The following is a 24,477-nucleotide window of genomic DNA, read 5'->3' as shown; positions in this document are numbered from 1 at the left end:
AAAGCAGCTGGTTCTGTTTATCCCAATCAACAGCTCCACCTAATTTCAGGGAACCTCCTACAACCCAGATCAACTGCTGAACTCACATAGTAATACTACCTGGCCAAGGAATATACCCTGTGGTTTGGCCCAATCTGAGGTAATTGCAGTGCCTATCCAGAAGCTCAGCCTGATTGCAGGTTTCAGTCAGTTGTCTCACTGGATAGCAGAGCCTAGGTAGCTTCTCCATATGAACTCAGAGCAAAGGCAGCAGTCCAGCCATCCAGAGAAACTGAAAGCAAGTTCTACCCCCTCAGGGCTGTCACCAACTGGCCCACTTCGAATCATAGACTAGACTAAATAATGCAAGTCTATCCCTGCCAGAGCACATCTATAAAAGCTGGGAAAGGCGGCTGTTTCCTTAAATGCACAGATACCAATACAAAGATGCAAGAATTGCAGAGACTCAGGAAACCATTACACCTTCAAAAGAAACTAACAAAGCTCCAACAATAGGACCTAGGAAATGACAGGTGAAGAAGTTAGAATAACCTTCTGAAGGAAGTTCACTGAACTACAGAATATATGGACAAAAAATAAAATGAAATTTTGAACGAAACATGAACACAACAAAGAGTTTGACAAAGAAGTAGATACAGTTTTAAAAAAGAAATCCTCGGGAGCCTGAGGCAGGAGAATCACTTGAACCAGGGAGACGGAAGTTGCAGTGAGCCAAAATCATGCCACTGCACTCAAGCCTCATGACAGAGCGAGACTCCGTCTAAAAAATAAATAAATAAATAACGAAAAGAAATCCTAGAGATTAATAATACAATGACTAGGCTGGGCGCGGTGGCTCATGCCTGTAATCCCAGCACTTTGGAAGGCCGAGGTGGACGGATCACCTGAGGTCAGGAGTTCGAGACCAGCCTCGCCAACATGGTGAAACCCCATCTCTACTAATAATACAAAAATTAGGCAGGCATGGTTGCGCATGCCTATAATCCCAGCTACATGGGAGGCTGAGGCAGGAGAATCACTTGAACCTGGGAGACAGAGGTTGCAGTGAGCCGAGATTGTGCCATTGCACTCCAGCCTGGGCAACAAGAGTGAAACTCTGTCAAAAACAAACAAAACAAAACAAAACAGGAATACAATGACTAAAAATGCAATAGAAAACTTCAAAAGCAGGCATGATCAAGCTGAAGACAAAAATTAGTAAGCTTGAAGATAGAACATTTGAAATTACATTAACAGAGGAACAAGAAAAAAGAATGAAAAAGCAATGATAGTTAAAAATAATTTGTTGTATATTTCAAAATAGGTTGAAGAGAACAATTGTAATTTTCCAACACAATGAAAAAATAAATGATTTGATCATTACACATTGTATACATGTATCAAAATATCTATGTATCCCCAAAATATGTACAGCTATATCAATTTTTTTAAATACAGAAAAAAAAAAGAAAGCCTATGGGAATTATGGAATGCTATCGAGAGATTTAATCTACATATACTGGGAATTAAAGAAGAAGAGATAAAGGGCCAGAAAGAATATTTTAAAAAATAACAGCTCAAAACTTCCCTAATCTGAAGAAAGATGCCAACATCCAGCCACAGAAAGTTCCTACCAAGACTGAATCATGAAGAAACAGAAAATCTGAACAGACCAACAATGAGATTGAATCAGTCACACTCAACCCAAAACGTTCACAAAGACATATAATGATCAAACTGTTAAAATTAAAGACAACGAAAAAATTATTAGTGCAGCAAAACGTAAGAAACACATCACATACAAAAGGATTCCAATATAAGTATCAGTGAATTTTTCAGTAGAAGTCTTAAAGCCAGAAGAGAATGGAATGCAATATTCAGAGTGCTGAAAGAAAAAGTACACCTACCAACTGAGAATACTCTACCCAGTCAATTAATCTTTCTGAAATGAGGGAAAAATAAAAACTTTCCCAGATAAATAAAAGCCAAAGGAGTTTGTCATTACTAGGACTGCCTTGCAGAAACTGCTAAAAGGAGTCCTGTAAGCTGAAATAAAAGGCTGTTGGTTCATAAAATAAAAGTGATGAAGACACAAAATTCATAATAGCAGTGTATGAAGCAATGTTATCCCTAGTACAAAGATTAAAAGACAGAACTACTAACAACAGCTATAGCTAAAATAAATTGTCAAGGGATACATATTATAAAATGGTGTAAATTCTAATATTCAAAATATAACATGGAGGAGGGGAATAAAAGTATAGAGTTATATGCAATCGAAGTTAAGTTGTTATCTGGTTGATATTAAGTAGTATCAGTATAGGATGTTTTATGTAAGCCTCACAGTAACCACAAAGCAAAAATGCATAATAGATGCACAAAATGAAAATAGAAATGATTCAAAGCATATAATTATAGAAAGCCCTCAAACCACTTTGGAAGACAGCAAGAGAGGAAGACAGAAACAAAGTATATGCAAAAAAAAAAAAAAAAAACTCAAATAATATTATGCCTCACTGAAATAGAAAAAGAGGAACAAAGTTAGCTCAATGTCAGCAGCAGAAAAAAGATAACCCAGTTCAGAGCAGAAATAAATGAAATAGAGATTAGAGAAACAATACAAAATATCAATAAATTTAAATTTAAATTTTTTCTGAAAAGATAAACAAAATTGACAAATCTTTAGCTAGACTGAGAAAAAAAAGAGAAATGATTCAAATGTATAAAATCAGAAATGCTCTATCAAAAAATACAAAAAATTAGCTGGAGCTTGGTGGTGCACATCTGTGGTCCCAGTTATTCAGGAGGCTTGTGAGGTAGGAGGATCACTTGAGCCTGGACGGCGGAGGTTGCAGTAAGCTGAGATCATACCACTGCACTCCAGGCTGAGTGACAGAGTAAGTCTCCATCTTAAAAAAAAAAAAACGCAGAAATGAAAGAGAATACATTACAACTGATACCACAGAAGTACAAAGAATCATTAGAGACTATTATAAACAATTATATACCAACACATTGGATAATCTAGAAAATATGGATAAATTTCTAGATACACACAACCTACCAAGACTGAATCATGAAGAAATAGAAAATCTGAACAGACCAACAATGGGTAATGAGATTGAATCAGTAATACAAAGACTTTCATCAAAGAAAAGCCCAGGACTTAATGACTTCACGGCTGAATTCTACCAAACATTGAAAGAACTATACAAATCCTTCACAGACTTTTCCAAAATATCAAGGAGGAGAGAACACTTCTAAACTCTAAGACCAGCATTATCCTGATATCAAAGCCAAACAATGATATAACAGGAAAGAAAACTACTGCTCAGTATCCCTTAGGAATACAGACACTAAAATCCTAAGCAAAATACTAGGAAACAGAATTCAACAACACATTAAAAGGATCATTCACCATGATTATGTGGGATTTATCCCTGAAAGGCAAGGATGGTTCAACATACACAAATCAAGAAATGTGGTACATCACACTAACAAAAGGAAGAACAAAAACATATGATCATCTCATTAGGTGCAGAGAAAGCGTTTGGTAAAATTCAACATCTTTTCATGAGAAAAACACCCAACAAATTAGGTATAGAAGAACTGTACATCAACACAATAAAAGTCATATATAATAAGCTCAGTGCTAACATTATACTTAATGGTGAAAAATTGAAATCCTTTCTTCCATAATCCATAACAAGACAAGGACACTCACTTGCACCATTTTTATTCGACATTGTATTGGAAGGCTTTGCCAGACTAACTGGGCAAAAGAAAAAAAATAAAATGCATGCAGAAGGGAAACTGTCACTGTTTGCTGACAGTATAATCTTATACATTAAAAACCCTAAATATTCTACCAAGAAACTGCTAGAATTAAGAAATGAATATAGTAAAGTTGAAGATTTAAAAAATAAACACACAAAAATCAGTAGTTTCCATATACCATCAATGAACTATCTGAAAAAGAAATCAAAAGAACAATCCAATTGATAATAGCTATAAAAATAAATTATTTAGGAATAAATTTAAATAAGGAAGTGAAAGACCTATGCCTTAAAAACTATAAAATGTTAATAAAAGAACTGAAGAAAATACAATTAAGTAGAAAGATTATCTTGTGTTCTTGGGTTAGAAAAAGTAATATTTTAAAATGTCCATACTACATAAAGCTAACTACAGATTCAATGTAATTTCTATCAAAATATCAAAGTTAATTTTTTGACAGAAATAGAAAAAACAATTCCAAATTTCAGATGGAACCACAAAGACCCCAAAGAGCCAATGCAATTATGAGCAAAAATAACAAAATTGGAGGCATCACACTGCCTGATTTCAAACTATACTACAAAGCAGTAGTAATTAAAAGACCATGGCACTACCATAAAAATAGACTCATCAACCAATGGAACAGAATAGAAGTGGAAAGGTGATGGTCAAAGGGTACAAAATCTCAGTTAGACAGGAGGAATAATTTTTTTTCTTCAATATTGTACAGTGTAGTGAATATAATAAAGAATAATGTATTGTTCATTTCAAAATTGGTAGGAGAATAAATTTTAGATGTTCTCACCATAAAAATGATAAATATTTGAGATGATGAATATATTAGTTATCTTGATTTAATTTTTTCATGTTGTGTTCATAAATTATAACATTACTTTGTATTCTACAGGTATGTACAACCATAATTTGTCAACTTACAATTAAAAAAATTTTTTTAAATAAAGCTATAGAATTATTTTGTTCAAAGCTTTTCTAATATGCATGCATGCACACATATCAGCATATATATTTCATAATAAATAGAGGAAACGGAAACTGACATGCAAAATATTAGGCTATTTCCAAGAACAGCAAAAAAAAAAAAAAAAAAAAAGATAATGAGAGGCTGCACCCAATTCACCAGTGCATGATATCAATCTGTAAACTGATGCTTGAGACGTACTTCCTAGCTCATTCTAGACTGGTATCCCATCCTACTGATCTCTGTTACGTTATGTTGCTTTACATTTTAACATATTTGTGATGTTGCTTAACATTTATTATATATTAACAGAATGAGCAAATGATAATAGTTTCTTGCCACCATTACTTTATCTGCAAGAACATTTTAATATTGTGAATTATGTTTTATAAGCATTTGGTGCTACATCAATTCATTTTCAATTTAGGAGTTCTATGGTCAAATCTTGAATTGTTGGCTACAAATAAGAGATGTAAAGTTTAAGAAAGATGCTGATATGTGTGTACATGAGAGTCATAAAGACAGTCTCATAATTACACATTACAGTGGTACCCAGGCCTGACCACAGACTGGACTCATCTGGGCAACCTCTGCTAAAATACAGATTCTCAGACTCTAGATCAAATCTAATGAATGTGAGTCTCCTATGGAAGGAATACAGAAACCTGTCTTGCTCAGATGATTCTTCTGCAGTATGTCCACAGACCTGGTTTATAATGTACAAGTATATTCTAGCTTGTTATAGTTGTAAAGAAAATTACACAAGATGAAAACAAATTAAGGCTTTTACAGACTTGAAGGGTAGAGTGACATAATAAAAATGCAGCTCTTGTTGGAATATACAATAAATAATTATTATTATTACAGCATGTTTGATACTTGTTATTGAAAGTTACAGCCTGCAACATAGGCCTTAATCGAAGTCTGTTTATGCCAGAAAATTGAAATGCACCCATCACAGCAACTTAGAGATAATTAACTATATTATCCAAGTTGGTTTCATAATCCGTTTAGTTGCTGTGAAAAGTGGCTTGGCCATATGTGCCAAGGGCCTGAAAAATATTTATCTTTGCACCAATAATTTTCACTGCTAGGTAGGTCCTCTAAAGAAATAATGAGAGAAGTGGACACATATTAATATTTAAATGTAGTTATTTCAATGACAAATCACAAAATGGAAAATAACCAAAATGTATAACTGTAAGGATCTGTTAAATGATAATGTATACACATGGTCACATATTACAGTCATTACAATTACATTTATGACAAATATTTAGTGGCAAGGGAGAAAATGTTGCACAGTCTAATGCTGAGGCAAAAGCTTTAACACTCAAGGGATGCCTAAAGCTGTTGAATTTGCTACATATAATAGAAAGCTCTAAAAAGGAAGCCAGATTTTTTTTATCTATGTAGGATGAGGGGACATGAACCAGAAAGAAAATGCAAAAGAGTCAAAGAAAACACATTGGGAAACAAGGGGGAAAAAGGAATTATGGGATAGATGGAGCATTTACAGAGACCTCCCCCACCCCACCCCCATTCTATCATACACACACATTTAAAGATCTAGGCTAGTTGTTCTCAATCTTATCTGCACCTTGAAATCATCTTAAACATTCTGATGCTGTGTCTCTATCATGCCCATTAAATCAGAATCTCTGGGAGTTAAAACCCAGGCATCAGGTACATTTTTTAAAGTTCCCTAGATGACTCCAATATGCAGCCAAGTTTGGGAACTTGATTAAAGACAGTTAACAGTGAGAACTCACCCCTTGTGCAGTACAAGGAAGGGGTGTAATTAGATCACAGCACTGAGTATTTCTTTTCTCATTCCATTCTCCTGTCCTATCAGTAGAGTTTTGAAACAGTATCTGGAGCACTTCAATGAATAACTGCTTAAATTTTCATCAAACTCATGTCCTGGGAAAGAGGAGTGGAGTTTTACCAAAGTCCTCCCTCTTTAGAAGACTCCCTTATCATGGATAAGAGCTAGAAAATGAGTTAGGCTTATCCTCTTAATAGTCCTCTCCCCAAAGGTAGCTAAAGACATGTCCTGGGGGGTTCAATTAAGTTTCAGGCCTTAGCCTGCCATTAGAGTTACAGCCACATTGATTTACAAATTCCCTATTATGTTAGATTTACAGGAGTCAGTTAATAGTCCCCAAACTGGTCCCAAGTGCACAAACAAGCTTGGAATTCAACATTTCAAACTCCAGGATAACATATCCACTTGGTCCTTTGCTTCAGTAGAAGAATTGGATCTTTGTCATAAGGAACAATTGCACTCATGTTAGTAAAAAGAAATATTGGAAAGATGGCTCAACAGCAATATGAATGAATGAAATAAACTGAAAATAGTTGTAAAGTGGAGATTCACTGCTCCCCTAAATAAGGACTTGCAAACTGGCATCCTTATGCCACATCAAGCCCAAAGTGTATTATGGTAAGCACACACAATATACAAAAAAAAATTGAATTTAAATCCTTTCAAAGGAGGTGTGCAGTCTCCAGCCCATCCCATCACAGTCCTCACTACTACCCCCAGGCCACTTGAAGCATTTGTGTGACATGCTTAGCCTCAACAGTCATTGAGTGTCTGATTGATGACCACCAAACTCTCTGTTTCTTGGTATTTTTCAAACTTGTGGGGGTAATTTTTGTCTTCTTTTTCCCTTTTTGTGGAGAACAGGGTCTCACTATGTTGCCCAGACTGGTCTTGAACTCCTAGGCTCAAACTATCCTCCCTCCTCTGCCACTCTAAGTGCTGGGATGATAGGTATGAGCCACTACACCAGGCCATGGTATTTTTAATTCTGGCTTCTCTACAAGGGTTGACATGTAACACTAATCAGTGTTGCAGAGATTCCAGCTAAGAGCCAACTTCTCTATCCTTGAAGAAGTGTGGACATAGGCTTGGACCAGCTTGTGAATTATTGGCCAATGTGACTCTGAGAAACAGCTTTCCAATTTTATAGAAACTAACCCAAACAAATTTTGAGACTCACCAGGGACAGGGCCTGTAGCTCCATTTGACATCACCTCATCAGAGTACCAGCTGCCTGGTTCTTTTTTTAGCCACACAGAGGCTGAGCAGCAGATCATCAACAATTGCACAGCAGAAGTAAGACAAGAGGGAGGCAGAGAGAATCATCCAGAGTGCTAATCCCCTGAAAGGGGAGCCATCATCTCCCATGTGAAACCTACTCCTTTTGCACAGAGGTCCACGTGGAAAGTAATACATCTCCTGTTGTTTAAGTAACATAAAACTTTGTAATTTTGGCTTTCACTTTTGGAGAGTCCATAGAACGGAAATGTAAGTCTTCATTTTCTTGTTTGCTCCTTGTTCAATAAATAGAATTCAATATAAACACGGTTTACAGTGGCAACATTGTCTCCCCACTGATCCCAGAACATTAATTCATACCTAAAAAATCTCAACAAATATTAGCTGAATGAATGAATGGGAGCTATATAGAATCTTTCCTGTCTAGCCTATGTACTCGAGCAGCTATTCCTCAAGGCTGCTTATCTGAAATGTTTCATAGTTGCTACAAACAAAATCTGCCATGTCTTTGGAGGAAAAATATTCCTTTTCACTAGAGAAGGTTGAGAATAATTTTTGCAGGAAGTGGTATTTGAGCTGCACCTGGAAGGATAAGGAGAGTCACAAAGGAAGTGTGCAAATCAGCAGGAATAGAGTAGTACAGAATATTTTGAGATATAAACAAGGACCAAAGGAAACTGCTATCTCATTAAAGGGAATCCACTTAAAGCAAGGACCAACATTTCATAGTAGGTAATGCAGAAAAATCTGGTTGGAAATTTATCTCATAAATAAAACAAAAACCTGTTTTTAAAGTTTACTGTTTTATAACTTTAAGTTTAAACTTAAACTTTAAAGTTTACTGTTTTACAACTTAAACTTTAAAATTTAATGTTTTACAGCTTTTCAATTATAATCACAGGTATATTCTAAATATTAAAACACATGAATCAAGGATGGGGTGCGTGTGCGTGTGCATGTGAGAGAGACAGATAAACTCTTTTGATACAATTTTATGGTAACATGAGGTGACCTCTTGCACTTTATACTTGACTTTCACAGGTTGGTCATGAAGAGGTTTATCTTAGTCTCTTCAGGCTGCTATACCAGAATACTACAGACTGGGTGGCTTATAAACAACAGAAATTTATTTCTTATGCTTCTAGATGCGGGAAAGTCCAAGATTAAAGCACTGGCAGATTTGGTGTCTGGTGAGAGCTTGCCTACTGGTTCATAAACAACACCTTTTTGCTGCTTCTTCCTATGGCAGAAGTGGTGAGGAAGCTCACTGGGGTCCCTTTCATGAAGGCACTAATCCCATTCATAAGGGCTTCACCCTCATGACCCAATCACCTCCCAAAGGCCCCACTTCCAAATACCATTATCTTTGGATTTGGTTTCAACATATAAATTTTGAGGAGAAGGAAACATTATTCCCTTTTTGTTAAAGAACGTGATGAAAAATTTTTAGAAGAAGTGGAATTTGAACTGCACCTGGAAGGATAAGGAGAATCACAACAGGATGATGTGCAAATCAGCAGAAAAGTACAGAATATATTGGGGCATAAACAAGGACCAAAGAAAAGTGCTATCTCATTAAAGAGAATTCACTTAAAATGGGGACTAAAATTTCATAGTAAGTAAGGAAATGAAATTTAATTGAAAATGTATCTCAAAATAAAACAAAAACTAAACTAAGTTTAAATTATATCTTACTACTTGTCAGTTATAATCATTACTATATGCTATTAGGTTGGGGCAAAAGTAATTGCATAATGGCAAAACTGCAATTACTTTTGCATCAACCTATTAAATCTTAAACAATGAATCAACGGTGGGGTGTGTGTGTGTGCACGCACCCATGTGAGTGAAATACTTTTGATACAATTGTGCAGTAACATGAGATGACCTCTTTCACTTCTTACTTTACTTTAATGGATCACCTTGAAGTGATCACACTTACAAAAATATTTTGAAAGCTGCAATAATTTCTTCTACACCACTTTTATCAACCCCATAAAATGTCACATCTTTTGCAATGTTGACAATTCCATTTGCAATCAGTTCATGTTTTATGGACCCTGTATTGTGAAAAGCTGAAGGAACTGATAATCATGGAGAAACCAAGAGATTGACTCAATGGGCAGAGATGTTAGGGGAGGACCTAAGTTATAAATGTTTTCTTCATTGGTAAATCTTTATCTACAGTTATAGCTTCTACTTCTTTTTGCAGTATCATCACTTTTATTATTATCAGAAAGGACTCATTATTATCAGACAATCTCTGATAATAAATACTCAGTAATAAGAATCCCTTGTAGTTGACCTTGCCTGGATGTAAGAAATAGGTTGAGAAGTTCTGGGAAATAAAGTTGGCAACATCGATTGGGGCCTTGAACTCTGAGGTGAAGAGAGAGGGCTTTATCATTTACTTAATAGAAAGTCATTGAAGGTATTTGAGTTTAGAAGTGAAGTGAACAATGCTTAGAAGGAATATTTGTCTGGCAGTGCTGGGGAGGATAGGTTGCAGTGAAGGTTACAGGTGTGCGTACAGTCAGGAGGCCAATGTAATCCATCAATACTTGTGTTTCCTTACAGGATGTTTGTCAATGAGGAAAGGCAAAGTTTGCTCATTTATCAATGCTTTCTGTCTTCCTTTGACTTCCATTGCAATTGATGGTGATGTGCACCTTCATTTATCTTTGTAGAATGAGAGACATTTTTTTCAGAACCATTTGCATGTTTTAAGAAGCCCACACAGAGACTAATGTGACTGGCAATTTGAAACCTACTGTCTCTATTTAGCTCCAGCATCATGCCTAAGGGAAGAAGGGTTAAGTAAGAAGGAAAACAGATTCTCCCCATCTTTTCCTACCTCTATGAAAACTTGAAATTAATTTTTTCTTGTAATGTTTACTTTAGAAGTTAAAACAAATGAAATGGCTAGACTTTTTTTTTTTTTTTTTTTTTTTTTTTTAAGACTAAAGGGTTGGTTAAGTTTCTGAGATTAAGATCTGTGAAGAAAGTCAATGGTAGCTTGATGTGAATAGCATTGAATCTATAAATTACTTTGGGCAGTATGGCCATTTTCATGATATTGATTCTTCCTATTCATAAGCATGGAATGTTTTTCCATTTGTTTGTGTTCTCTCTTATTTCCTTGAGCAGTGGTTTGTAGTTCTCCTTGAAGAGGTCCTCCACATCCCGTGTAAGCTGTATTCCTAGGTATTTTATTCTCTTTGTAGCAATTGTGAATGGGAGTTTGCTTATGATTTGGCTGTTTGTCTATTATTGGTGTATAGGAGCGCTTGTGATTTTTGCACATTGATTTTATATTCTGAGACTTTGCTGAAGTTGCTTATCAGCCTAAGGAGTTTTTTGGCTGAGATGATGGGGTTTTCTAAATATACAATCATATTATCTGCAAACAGATAATTTGACTTCCTCTCTTCCTATTAGAAAAAAAGTACTTTAAATTTCACATGGAACCAACACAGAGCCCATATAGCCAAGACAATCCTAAGCAAAAAGAACAAAGCTGAAGGCATCACGCTACCTGACTTCAAACTATACTATAAGGCTACAGTAACCAAAACAACATGGTACCTGTACCAAAACAGATATATAGACCAATGGAACAGAACAGAGGCCTCAGAAATAAGACCAACAAAAGCAAGCAATGGGAAAAGGATTCCGTATTTAATAAATGGTGTTAGGAAAACTAGCTAGCCATATGCAGAAAACTGAAACTGGACCCCTTCCTTACACCTTATACAAAAATCAACTCAAGATGGATTAAAGATTTAGACATAAGACCTAAAACCATAAAAACACTAGAAGAAAACCTAGGCAACACCATTCAGGGCATAGGCATAGGCATGGGCAAAGACTTCATGACTAAAACACCCAAAGCAATAGCAACAAAAGCCAAAATTGACAAATGGGATCTAATTAAACCAAAGAGCTTCTGCACAGTGAAAGAAACTATCATCAGAGTGAACAGGCAACCTACAGAATGGGAGAAAATTTTTGCAATCTATCCCTCTAACAAAGAGCTAATATTCAGAATCTACAAGGAACTTAAACAGATTTACAAGAAAAAAAAACAAACAACTCCATCAAAAAGTAGGCAAAGGATATGAACAGACACTTCTCAAAATAAGGCATTTATGCGGCCAACAAACACGTGAAAAAAAGCTCATCATCAATGGTCATTAGAGAAATGCAAATCCAAACCACAATGAGATACCATCTCATGCCAGTTAGAATGGCCATCATTAAAAAGTCAGGAAACAACGGAGGCTGGAGAGAATGTGCAGAATTAGGAATGCTTTTACACTGTTGGTGGGAGTGTAAATTAGTTCAACCATTGTGGAAGACAATGTGGTGATTCCTCAAGGAACTAGAACCAGAAATACCATTTAACCCAGCAATCCCATTACTGGTTATATACCCAAAGGATTATAAATCATTCTACTATAAAGACCCATGCACACATATGTTTATTGCAGTACTATTCACATTAGCAAAGACTTGGAACCAACCCAAATGTCCATCAGTGTTAGACTGGATAAAGGAAATGTGGCAAATATACACCACGGAATACTATGCAGCCATAAGAAAGAATGAGTTCATGTCTTCTGCAGGGACATGGATGAAGCTGGAAACCATCATTCTCAGCAAACTAACACAGGAACAGAAAACCAAACACCACATATTCTCACTCATAAGTGGAAGTTGAACAATGAGAACATATGGGCACAGGAAGGGGAACATCACACACCAGGCCCTGTCTGGGAGCGGCGGGGCAAGGGGAAGGATAGGATTAGGAGAAATACCTAATGTAGACGATGGGTTGATGGGTGCAGCAAACCACCATGGCACATGTATACCTAGGTAACAAACCTGCACATTCTGCACATGTATCCCATAACTTAAAGTATAATAAAAAAGGTATGTAGTATACATTACTTTTTTAATTAAAGAAGGAAATATGTATATATATAAAAAGAAGATCTGAGTTTATTTTTTAAACCATCTTTCTAAAGCAATTTAATGTGACTATATGTTATCCTTTCAGAGCTGCAAATGAAGTGAAATAAGTGGTGCACTTTTCCCAGAATGGTACATGAAAATACGTTTTAACTATGGCGTGTGGCACTTAAATTTAAAAAGTGTGAATACATGCACATTTCCTTTCATTCTTCTACAGTTTCTGAACCTACACACACACACACACACACACACACACACACACACATTCTAGTAGGAGGAGAATAAATGGAAATTTAGTAGAAGGCAATTAATGCTGTCCAAATAATTTCAGAACTTAGGCTCTTGCTCTCTCAGTAGGAGGTTTTGAAAGTTTGTATTTAGTCACCCATGAGCCAGTAATGGGTCTATTTCCTAAGTGAATAATAGCAATGACAGGGAGAACAAGGTAATTGCCCCTTTGAAATGTGAATGTTTCAAAGGGTGTTGCTAGCTTACTTCATCTCTCACTTTCTTTCTTTCTTTCTTTCTTTCTTTTTTTTTTTTGAGATGGAGTTTAGCTCTTGTTGCCCAGGCTAGAGTGCAGCGACGTGATCTCGGCTCACCACAACCTCCGCCTTCCAGGCTCAAGCGATTCTCCTGCCTCAGCCTCCTGAGTAGCTGGGATTACAGATATGTGCCACCACACACCCAGCTAATTTTTTATACTTTTAGTAGAGATTGGGTTTCTCCATGTTGGTCAGGCTGGTCTCGAACTCCTGACCTCAGGTGATCTGCCCTCCTCAGCCTCCCAAACTGCTGGAATTATAGGTGTGAACCACCGGGCCTGGCCTCATCTCTCACTTTCTAAAGCTTCTGGGGCTAGAGATTTTGCAATGATTTCTACAATTATTTATTGCCTCCTATCCAGTGCCATTCTACCATAAACAATCTGAACTCCACGAAAACTAGAAAAATCTTAACCTGAATATGAAGATGATGTCTTCATTTTATTTTTATTTACTTTTAGTTGACACATAATAATTAACACTTATGGGATGCAGAGTGATATTTTGATACATATACAATGTGTAAAGATCAGGGTAATAGCATATTATCACCATAAATATTTAACATTTCTTTCTGTTAGAAACATTCAAAATCTTCTTCTAGCTATTTGAAAATATAAAAAAAATTATTAACCATAGTCACCCTACAGTACTATAGAATCCAGAACATATTCCTTGTATCTAGCCATAATTTTAAACCGATTAACCAACCTGTCTCTATCCTCCCTCCCTACTACGTTTCTTAGCCACTAATAGACATAATTCTACTCTCTACCCCTATTCACTCAACTTTTTGGCAACCACATATAAATGACAATGTGGTATTTATCTATCTGTGCCTGACTTATGTCACTTAACATAATGTCCTCCAGGCTCATTTATGTTGTTGTGAATGACAGGATTTCATTCTTTTTTAATGGCTGAATAGTATTCCATTCTGTATGTATACCATATATTCTTGATTAATTCATGTACTGGTAGACACTTAGGTCGATTTCATATCTTGGCTGTTGTGAATTGTGCTACAATAAGCATGAGAGTACAAACACTGCTTCAATGTACTGATTCATTTCCTTTGTATAAATAGTCGTGGGATTGCAGGATCATGTGGTAATTCTATTTTTAGTTTTTTGAGGAAGCTCCATGCTATTTTCCATAGTGGTTATACTAATTGACATTCCCACCAATGTTGTATAAGGGTTCCCTTTATTCAACTTTCTAAATAGCATTGTTTTTTCTTTCTTTTTGATAATAGCCATTCTAATGGAGGTGAGATGATATCAAATTATGGTTTTTATGTGCATTTCAACTTTCTAACTAGCATTGTTTTTTCTTTCTTTTTGATAATAGCCATTCTAATGGGGGTGAGATGATATCAAATTATGGTTTTTATGTGCATTTCCATGTTCAGCACAGTGATGCTGAACATTTTTTTCATATGCTTGTTGGTCATTTGTATGTATTCTTTTGAGAAATATCTATTCAGGTTATTTGTCCATTTTAAAATCAAGTTATTTGTTGTATTTGTTTTGCTGTTGAGTTGAGTTCCTTGTATATATTCTGGATATTAGTGCTTTCATGAAATGATTAGTTTGCAAATATTTTCTCCCATTCTTCCACAGGTTATCTCCTGATGCTGTTCATTGTTTCCTTTGCTAACTAGAACTTGTTTTCCCTTGTTATAGTCCCAATTGTCCAGTTTTGTTTTTGTTGCCTGTGCTTTTGAAGTATTTTCCATAAAATCCTGCCTAGACCAGTATCCTGAAACATTTCCTCTAGGTTTTCTACCAGTATTTTTATAGTTTTGTGTGTTACATTTAAGTCTTTAATCCATTATGGGTAGACTTTTGTCTATAGCAAGAAATAATAGTCTAGTTCCATTCTTCTTCATATAGATATCCAGTTCTACCAGAACCATTTACTGAAGGGGTGATCCTTTCCTCAGTGTATAATCTTGGCACCTTTTTCAAAATTCAGTTGACTAAAAATGAGTGGATTCATTGATAGGTTCTCCATTCTGTTTCAGTGGAACATGTGTCTATTTTTATACCAATACCACATTGTTTTGATTATTATTTCTTGGTAGTATATTTTGAAATCAGGTAGTGTGATGCCTTCAGCTTTGTTCCTTTTGTTCAGTATTGCTTTGGCTATTCAGGATCTTTTTTGGTTCTATACAGATTTTAGAATTGTATTTTTATTTCTGTAAAGAATGTAATTGGTATTTTGATAGTGATTTCACTGAGTCTGTAGACTGCTATGGGTAGTACAGTCATTTTAACAATATTAATTCTTCCAGTCTATAAAAATGAGATGTCTTTCCATTTTTTGTGTCTTAGTCAATTTCTTTATTCAGTTTTTTATAGTTTTCATTGTGGAAGTTTTTCCATTCATTGGTTAAATTTATTCTTATGTATTTAATTTTCTGCAACTATTGTAAATTGGATTGCTTTCTTAATATCTATTTCATCTAGTTCTTTATTGAAATATAGAAATCTACTGATTTTGTATTTTGATTTTGTGTCTTGCAACTTTACTGAATGCATTTATCAGTTCTAATAACTAATAAATGGTTGAGTCTTTAGGTTTTTTTAGATCTTATCTGTATATAAGATCATATTGTCTGCAAAAATGGATAATTTGACTTCCTCTTTTTCAGTTTGGATGCCTTTTACTTTTTTCTCTTGCCTTATTGCTCTGGCTAGGACTTCCAGTACTATGTATTAAGACTATGTAATAAGAATGGGGCATCTTGTTCTGGATCTTAGAGGGAAAGCTTTTATCTTTTCCTTGTTCAGTATGATGTCAGCTGTGGACTTGTCATTTTAGACCTTCAATGTGCTGAAAATGTTCTTTGTATACCTAATTTGTTAAGAATTTTTATCACAAAGGCTGTTGAATTTTATCAAATGCTTTCTCTGCATCTATTGAAATTATCATTTGGTTTTTATCCTTTTAGTCAGTTGATGTGATGTATCAAGTTTTTTGACTTGCATGCAATGAACCATCCTTGCATCCCTGGGATAAATGCCACTTGAATATGGGGTATTATCTTTTTGATGTGTTAGATTTGGTTTGCTAGTATTTTATTAATAATTTTTACAGCATCTATATTCATAAGGGATATTGACCTGTAGTTTTCTTTCTTTTTTTTTTTCTGTGTCTTTACCTTGTTTTGGAATCAGGATAATGCTAATGCTGGCCTCATAGAATGAGTTAGGAAGAATTCCCTCCTCTCTATTTTCTTTTAAGAAAGGCTAGAAGAATAATTTGTAGAATAATTTGAGAATGATTGGTTTCAGTTCTTCTTTAAAAGTTTAAATGAATTCAGCAGCCATCCTGTCCTGGGCTTTTCTTTTTTGGGAAATTTTATTATTGATTCAATCTTATTACTCATTATTAGTTTGTTCAAGTTTTCTATTTTTACTTGTCTCAGTCTTGATTGGTTTTATGTGTCCAGGAATTTATTCATTTCCTTTATATTTCCCAATTCTTTGGCATATTGTTGTTCATAGAAATCTCTGAAAATCCTTTGTATTTTTGTGGTACCAGTTGTAATGTCTCCTTTTTTCCTTTCTGATTTTATTTGGTTTTTCTCACTTTTTTCTTAGTCAACCTAATAGTTTCTTGGTTTTGTTTCTCTTTAAAAAAATACTAACTTTCATTTTGTTGATTTTGTGTGTGTGTGTGTATGTGTGTGTGTGTTTTGTCTCTATTTCATTTACTTCTGCTCTAATCTTTATTATTGCTTTTCTTCTACTAATTTCGGGTTTGTTGTATTCTTGCTTTTCTAGTTCTTCCTTTTCTAGTTCCTTGAGGTGCACCATTAGGTTGTTTGTTTGAAATCTACTTTTTTGATTTATGTGTTTATTGCTATAAAATTTCCCATTAGCACTGCTTTTAGATTTTGGTATATTGTGTTTTTTTATTTGTTTCTATAGATTTTTAAACATTTTCTTCTTAATTTCTTCATTGACCATTGATTGTTGAGGAGCATGTTGTTTAATTTCCATGTATTTGTTCAGTTTTCAAAGCTCCTCTTGTTAATGACTTCTACTTTTATTCTATTTTGGTCTGAGAAGGTACTTGATATGATTTCAATATTTTAAAATTTGTGGAGACTTGTTTGGCAGCCTACCACATGGTCTATCATGGAGAATGTTCCATGTGCCACTGAGAAGAACATGTGTTCTGTAGCTGTTGGATGAAATGTTCTGTAAATGTCTGTTATGTCCATTTGGTCTATCGTGTGGTTTGTCTGATGCTTCTTGTTTATTTTCTGTCTAGATGATCTGTCCAATGCTGTGAGTAGGGTTTTGAAGTCCCCAACAATTACTGTATTACAATCTCTTTAGCTCTAATAATATTTGCTTTGTATATATAGGTGCTCCATCGGGTTCACAGAATTAGCAATTGTTCTATCCTTTTGCTGAATTGATCTCTTTATCATTGCATAATAATCTTCTTTGTCTCCTTTTACCCTTTTTTTAACTTAAAATCCATTTTGTCTGATATACTATAGCTACTCTTGCTTACTTTTGGTTTCTGTTTACGTGGAATATCATTTTCCATCCTTTCACTTTTAGTCTATACGTGTCTTTACAGGCGAAGTGGGTTTCTTGCAGGCAACATGTAGTTAGGTCTTTAAAAAAAAAATCCATTCAGCCAGTCTATATCTTTTAATTGGAGAATTTAAATAGTTTATATTAGAGATTATTGATAGGCAAGGATTTACTTCTGTCATTTTAATTATTTTCTGGTTGTTTGACTTTTCCCAGTTTAGTGACTGGGGAAGGGTCTACTTCCACAATCTCACTCATTGTTGGTAGTCTTCAGTCTTATGGGCTTTTGGCCAGAGATACCAGTTTCTTGCCATGTGAACTTCTCCACAGGGCCGCTCAAGGACATGGCAACTTAGTTTCCTAAGAGCAAGGACTCTCAGAACTAAAAAGAGAGAAGGAGAAAGAGGGAGGCAGGGAGGGAGGGAGGAAGGCAGGGAGGGAGAAAGAGAGATAGAGACAGGGAGAGAGAGGGAGAGGGAGAGAGAGGGAAAGAGGGAGAGAGAGAGAGAGAACACACGTACAAGAAGTAAACCAGAATTTTTTGATAATCTAATCATGGAAGTGACATCACAATGCTTTTGCCATATTCTATTTAGATCTGAGTCATTGAGTCCAACCTATATCCAAGGAAAAGGGATTATACAAAGGCATGAGTACAAGGAGGGGTGACTGGTAACAATTTTAGAGTCTGCCTAAAAAAAATGTTTTTAAACAAGTATGTGAGTCAAAATAAGTTTTTTATCAGACAACTATTTAAAAAATTTAATATTATGTTTTGGAGTTCATGATTCAATTGAATGGTTCATCAAAAAGTGATTAGAGTTAAAAATAACTTCATTATTAAAATATAAAAAACAGCAGAATTAATAATAATGCTAATCTGAAATTGAAAGATTCAACCTGACAAGTGAAACTTAAAACATGCAAATATCTTTCTATTACCTTTCAGAGCAGGTTCTGATTGGTCTCATTCTACAACTGAGGGCACCGAGGATGAGTAGGTAAGGCAACTTGCCCAAGGTCAACAGCAAGTAAATAGAAAAATTGGAACTGTAACATGGAAAATATAACTCCAGAAGCAACACTCTTAACAATTTTGCTGAAATCTTAAGATCATTAGCAGAATAAACTTTTCAGTTAATCATAGGTTGCCAGCTCACCTGTGAAGAGATCTCCCTATACCTACTATTGAGGTCACTAGTTGAGAACCAGACAGGATCATTTCTACTTCCATTTTCCTTCAACCCAATGGCACCCAGTTTGCACTAGCAAATAATTAACCTAAGGGTATATCTCACATGGACACTCCTGATTTATGACACATTTCACCATTGTCCAACCATCCATTTATTCAACCATCCATTCATATATTCATCCATCTATTCAATACTTCCAATTCATCTACACACCTGCCAATACATTCGTCTACCCATTCCCTCATTACTTCAACACTCCTAATTTATCTACACACTCACTCAACCAACCATTAATCTACTCATCCATTCACCCATTATTTTTTTATCAAGCATGATTACTCATCTTAACTGTGCTATATCCTAAATCATAATTTCTCAAACTTCAGCCATTCATACTCTAGCCTCAATATTTATAGTCATCTCTGCATGCTTTTGTCTTTTTATAATTTTCACATATCTATTTTACTTTAAAAAATATAAATGTATCCTTTGGCTTCTTTCTAATATTTGCAAAATTGAGGGCTTTATATGCAAGTTAATTTTTCTCCAAATATACTTTAAAAGAAATTCATGAGTTCATTTAAAAAAATATTTTATCTACCGTGGTTAGCAAACATTGGGATTAAATTTATTCGTGTTCTGAAGTGTTTAGATAGCAGGGAAACAGATGCCCTCACACCTCAACCCACCTTGTCTTTATTTCAAGACCTGCCCCACCTAGTAGGGGGTAGAATCTAGATCCAAAAATCTACTTAAGTCTGAGGCTCCGGTTGGAAGTAAAGGAAGGGATAAAGGGCCATCTGCCTCCCCACCCACCCACCCTCGTCTGTCTCTGTGCAATTGACAGGTTTGAAATGAGATTGCTTTCCTAACTACCTGTGGGGCCACCCGTGAGTCAATGTTTCATATTCATTAACTAATGTACAGCTGGAGACAGTAAAACCTTTCAGTGAAGGCTGATTTCAGAGCTTGCTAAGTCAATATCCCTCCTTTGATTGTTCTCCTATCTCATAGCAGCATTTGCTTCCCTCCTAAACATTCACTCCTAGAAGTGGATATTGTAGCCTATGTTAACATTGTCTGATGCCACTTTGTAGCTTCTGAAATATGTATATTTGGACTGTTGGAGTGTATAAAAATAGAGAAAAGGTTGGTCACTCAGATTCATGAAGGGTTTTTTAAAGGCAGCTCAGGAGAAGCTTTTATTTTTATTTTTTCCCATCCTACTCCTCTGCTTCCGATCCCTTTCTCTTTGATGCTCTGCTCTGTCTCCTCATTCTTCTCTATTCCTCCCTTCCCCCCCTTGCATTAGTCTGTTCTCACACTGCTAAGAAATACATACCTGAGACTGGGTAGTTTATGAAACAAAGAGGTTTAACGGACTCACAGTTCAACATGGTTGGGGAGGCCTCACAGTCATGGCGGAAGACTAAGGAAAAGCAAAGGGACATCTTACATGGAGGCAGGCAAAATGGTTTGTGCAGGGGAACTCCTATTTATAAAACTATCAGATCTTGTGAGACTTATTCACTACCATGAGAATAGTATGGGGAAACTGTCCCCATGATTCAGTTATCTTCACCTAGCCTTGCCCTTGACACGTGGTGATTATTACAATTCAAGGTGAGATTTGGGTGGGTAGACAGCCAAACCATATCACCCCTCCTTCCTCCATTTCTTCTATGCTTCCCCATATTATTCCTTATTTTACCATCATCTTTCCTGCCTCCTTTTCTATTCCATCTGTTTAATTTAATAATGATTTCTTAAATGATTTTCCTGTTTATTTCAGGTCTATTAATACTGAGAAAACCATCTGGATTAACTGCTAGTTAAAAATGACTGGGGGAGAGAATTGCTTAGTTACTGGAGGTTTGAGGAAAATTTTGAGTACCTACTTTTTAGGTTGTTATAGAACATAAAATCATGTTCATAAAGCATGTATTTGGCATATAGAAATTATTTCATAAAAGTTTGTTTTATTTTTCCTTCTCTGACTCTCTTTTCATATTCAGTTAATAGAAGCAATAGTTTCTGATCACTCTTTTTTTCTAAACCATTGCGACAATCAAATTAGGTTATGTCTGGAGGAATATCTTGTTTCTATCTGTCATGTTTGACAGATAGTAAGCTTCATTTTAATCTTTGCTTTTTTCTCAGAGATTGACTTAGGCACTCTTAATCTTTATCCCTTAGTCATGTGGCTCCATAGAATAATTTTAGTTGGAAAATTGACCATGCTTTGTTTTCCTATGCTTGAGAGAAAGCATTCATTGTATTTAAAGATGTTAGAGCTACTGTTTGCAACTACTAAATATTCTTAGGGTGCCCCCTTCTGTTTCCTGACAGTAACAGTGTAGTTTATTTTTATTTTAGTCTGGGAAGTCTAATGCCGTTATTCTTTGTAGGAGATGTATTAAGGTGGGATAGCGTAGCATCAACTCTGGCTGGCCAGGGAGCCTAAGAACAGGGGGTGACCTAAATGGTCTACACAGGGTTGTCAGACCGTCACAACAATCATACTGCTCATTATCTCTGGCAAATACCTTAATAGCCTTAGGTTTTTTTCTACAAATTCATAATATCAGCAGGGAAGAATAGTATTAGAACTCTTATTATATGTGAGAAAGCTGAGACAATTTTTTTCCATTTATAAACCCTCCCAAGTGAGAATTCCTTGATTACTTAAACCATGAGTAGGTGAACATTTTACCCACATTTTTAAGGATCTTTTGATTATAAGCAACTGAAAACAATTAGACTTCACTTGAGCAAAATAAAGGATATTATTACAAACCACAGGGGTTCCTCACAGAACCCAAAGACTGTGGGCCTTGGGCAAACAATGGAATTTGGCACCATTGTGCCATAAAGACTAATATTCCAATCCCTGCTACTTCTCACTCAGCTTCCCTCTGCCTGGCTGCTTTCTTCTTTTTCTGCGTTAAGTTTTCTCTGGTGCCTCTAATTCTAAGTCTGCATGTCTGAAACCACTGGGGCCCACTCTTTTCATTTCAATGACAAATTCCTGGTAGACAAAATCAGTTTGCCTTCCTTTGAGTTAGGTGTCAGGTCCTGATATGGCCAGATGTACAGGGTGATATGGCAAAAACATGGAGCTTACTCCTCAGATAGTTCCTGGAAAGACTTTCTGGACAGATGACCCAACAATTGACACCTGAGCTACCTGAACAACTGCCTGTGAAAGCATATTTCTTCTGTGCTTTGAGGAAGAGCTTGTGAAGCTGACAGCCCCGCTGCTCCATTCCAGGCTAGCTCTTGAAAAGGTAATGCTTTGATGGGTGGGGCCACTTAGGAGGGGGCCAGAGACAGGGGCAATTTTCATAGGCAGCCGCTACTGACTCATCTGTAGTTCCAGTATACCTGGACACATAGTCCTAGAATCATCAGGAGAATAACAAACAGGCTCTTACTCAAGTCTGGGAGGTTGTCGAAGGATTACTGACAACTTAAATAGAAAGAGCTATTTCTGTGGGTTTATCGTTTTTCCCTAATGGTAACATATTATTATTTTATTACAAAAGCAATGCATATTTTCACTTTTCTCAAATCCTATGGAAAAGCTACACAAGTAATTGAAGCCCTTCCTAATTTCTATCCCATTGCAAGAGACAGCAACCAAATACTTACAGGTATATCATACCAAAATAATTTCCCTTGAGTATACCAAATTATAAGTTGGAATTTACCATGAATTTGTGGTATAAAACCTAAGGTGCATGAAATATCACATTCCTTTATTTTTCTAACCAAATTCGGCCACTTGTCAGGGTTGATACAAGATCTGGTCTTGGGCATTTTGATGTCATTCCTTGGAGGAGATGGGGGGTAGGTGGGAAGGTGATAAGTTGGAGAAGTTTTATTTTTTCTTTTTTTTAAAAAACAAAAAACAAAAAACAAAAAACAGGGTATCATTCTGTTACCAAGGTTGGAATGCAGTGGTGTGATTAGAGCTCACTGCAGTCTCCATCTCTCGGGCTCAAGTGATTCTCCTGCCTCAGCCTCCTGAGTATCTGGGACTATGGGCACATGCCACCATGTGTAGTTAATATATTATTATTATTATTATTTAGTGTTTTGTAGAGAAGAGGACTCACTTTGTTGCCCAAGCAGGTCTTGAACTCCTGGCCTCAAGTGTCCCTCCCCTCTTGGCCTCCGAAAGTGTTGGGATTACAGGTGCGAACCACTACACCCAGCCGAGACTTTCTTTTTCTACCCTGAAATCATACAAAAATGTTTGGATTTATTTTGTCCAGGAGAAAGGGGAAGCATGTCTGTTTCCATCAGTGTACCTCTCTTTGTCATGTCATCTTGAGCTCCACCTTTTATACCAAGCTTTGGGATGAGGCTCCTGAGGACTTCAAGTTCCATGATCCAGAACCAGTCTCCTTGGGACATAAATTTCTGCAGCTTTCCTCTTTCAGGATTTCGTAACACGTGGATGGTTCAGAGGAGTGGGCTGCAGGTCCCTACCATTCAACACCCAATTCTCCCAAACTCTGGAGAACTGACTTTCTTCCTCAAATAAAGTCATTCCATATATCCATGTAAACCATTGTGACCACTATGCTCTTTGGATGATAACTCACACTTGCCCATAAGGCCTCTTGAAAGAATAAGCTTTTTAATGAATTATAAAACCAGGTAATTGAACTACATAATCTAGCTCTACTCTAAGTAAACTCACTTCTCTATATTATGGGCATTTAATAATTTGTCATTTTTTGAATGCCCTGAGCAGCATATAAACAATTACTTAAATGTATGGTTTTGTGTTAATTATATTAATCTTAACCGTTTCTGAAACTCCCCTATGATCCAGACACTATATTAAGTTCTTAACTTTCATTTACTAATGAAGAACACTGAACTTTGGTAATTGGCCAAGGTTATAGAGCTGTGCTGCCCAACATAAATACAATGTGAGTCACACAGGTAATTTTAAATTTATTTTATTTTTATCTTTTTGAGACAGGGTTTCACTCTGTCACCCAGGCTGGAGTGCATTGGTACAATCTTGGCTCACTGAAATTTCTGTTTCCCAGGCTCAAGTGATCTTCCCACCTCAGCCCCCAAAGTAGCTGGGAACACAGGTGCATGCCACTATGCCCGTCTCACTTTTTAATTTTTTGTAGAGATAAGTTTCTCCACGTTGCCCCAGGCTGGTCTCAAACTCCTGAGCTCACAAATTTCCCCAACTTCTGCCTCCCAAAGTACTGGGATTACAGGCATGAACCACCGTGCCTGGACACTTTTTAATTTTTTTTTTTTTTTTTTTTTTGAGACTGAGTTTTTCTCTTGTTGCCTAGGCTGGAGCACAGTGGCACAATCTCAACTCACTTCAACCTCTGCCTCCCAGGTTCAAGCAATTCTCCTG

General features: G+C 36.0%; 1 pseudogene; it reads right to left on the bottom strand.

The window, feature by feature from the left end:
* The window catches only part of LOC112619327, a 98,528-nt pseudogene extending 75,057 nt beyond the window's left edge, over positions 1–23,471 (bottom strand).
* Between the last annotated feature and the right edge of the window lie 1,006 nt (positions 23,472–24,477).

The sequence above is a fragment of the Theropithecus gelada genome, chromosome 2, assembly GCF_003255815.1.
Source record: "Theropithecus gelada isolate Dixy chromosome 2, Tgel_1.0, whole genome shotgun sequence".
NCBI classification, from domain to species: domain Eukaryota; kingdom Metazoa; phylum Chordata; class Mammalia; order Primates; family Cercopithecidae; genus Theropithecus; species Theropithecus gelada.
This window is presented reverse-complemented; position numbering and strand designations above follow the sequence as displayed.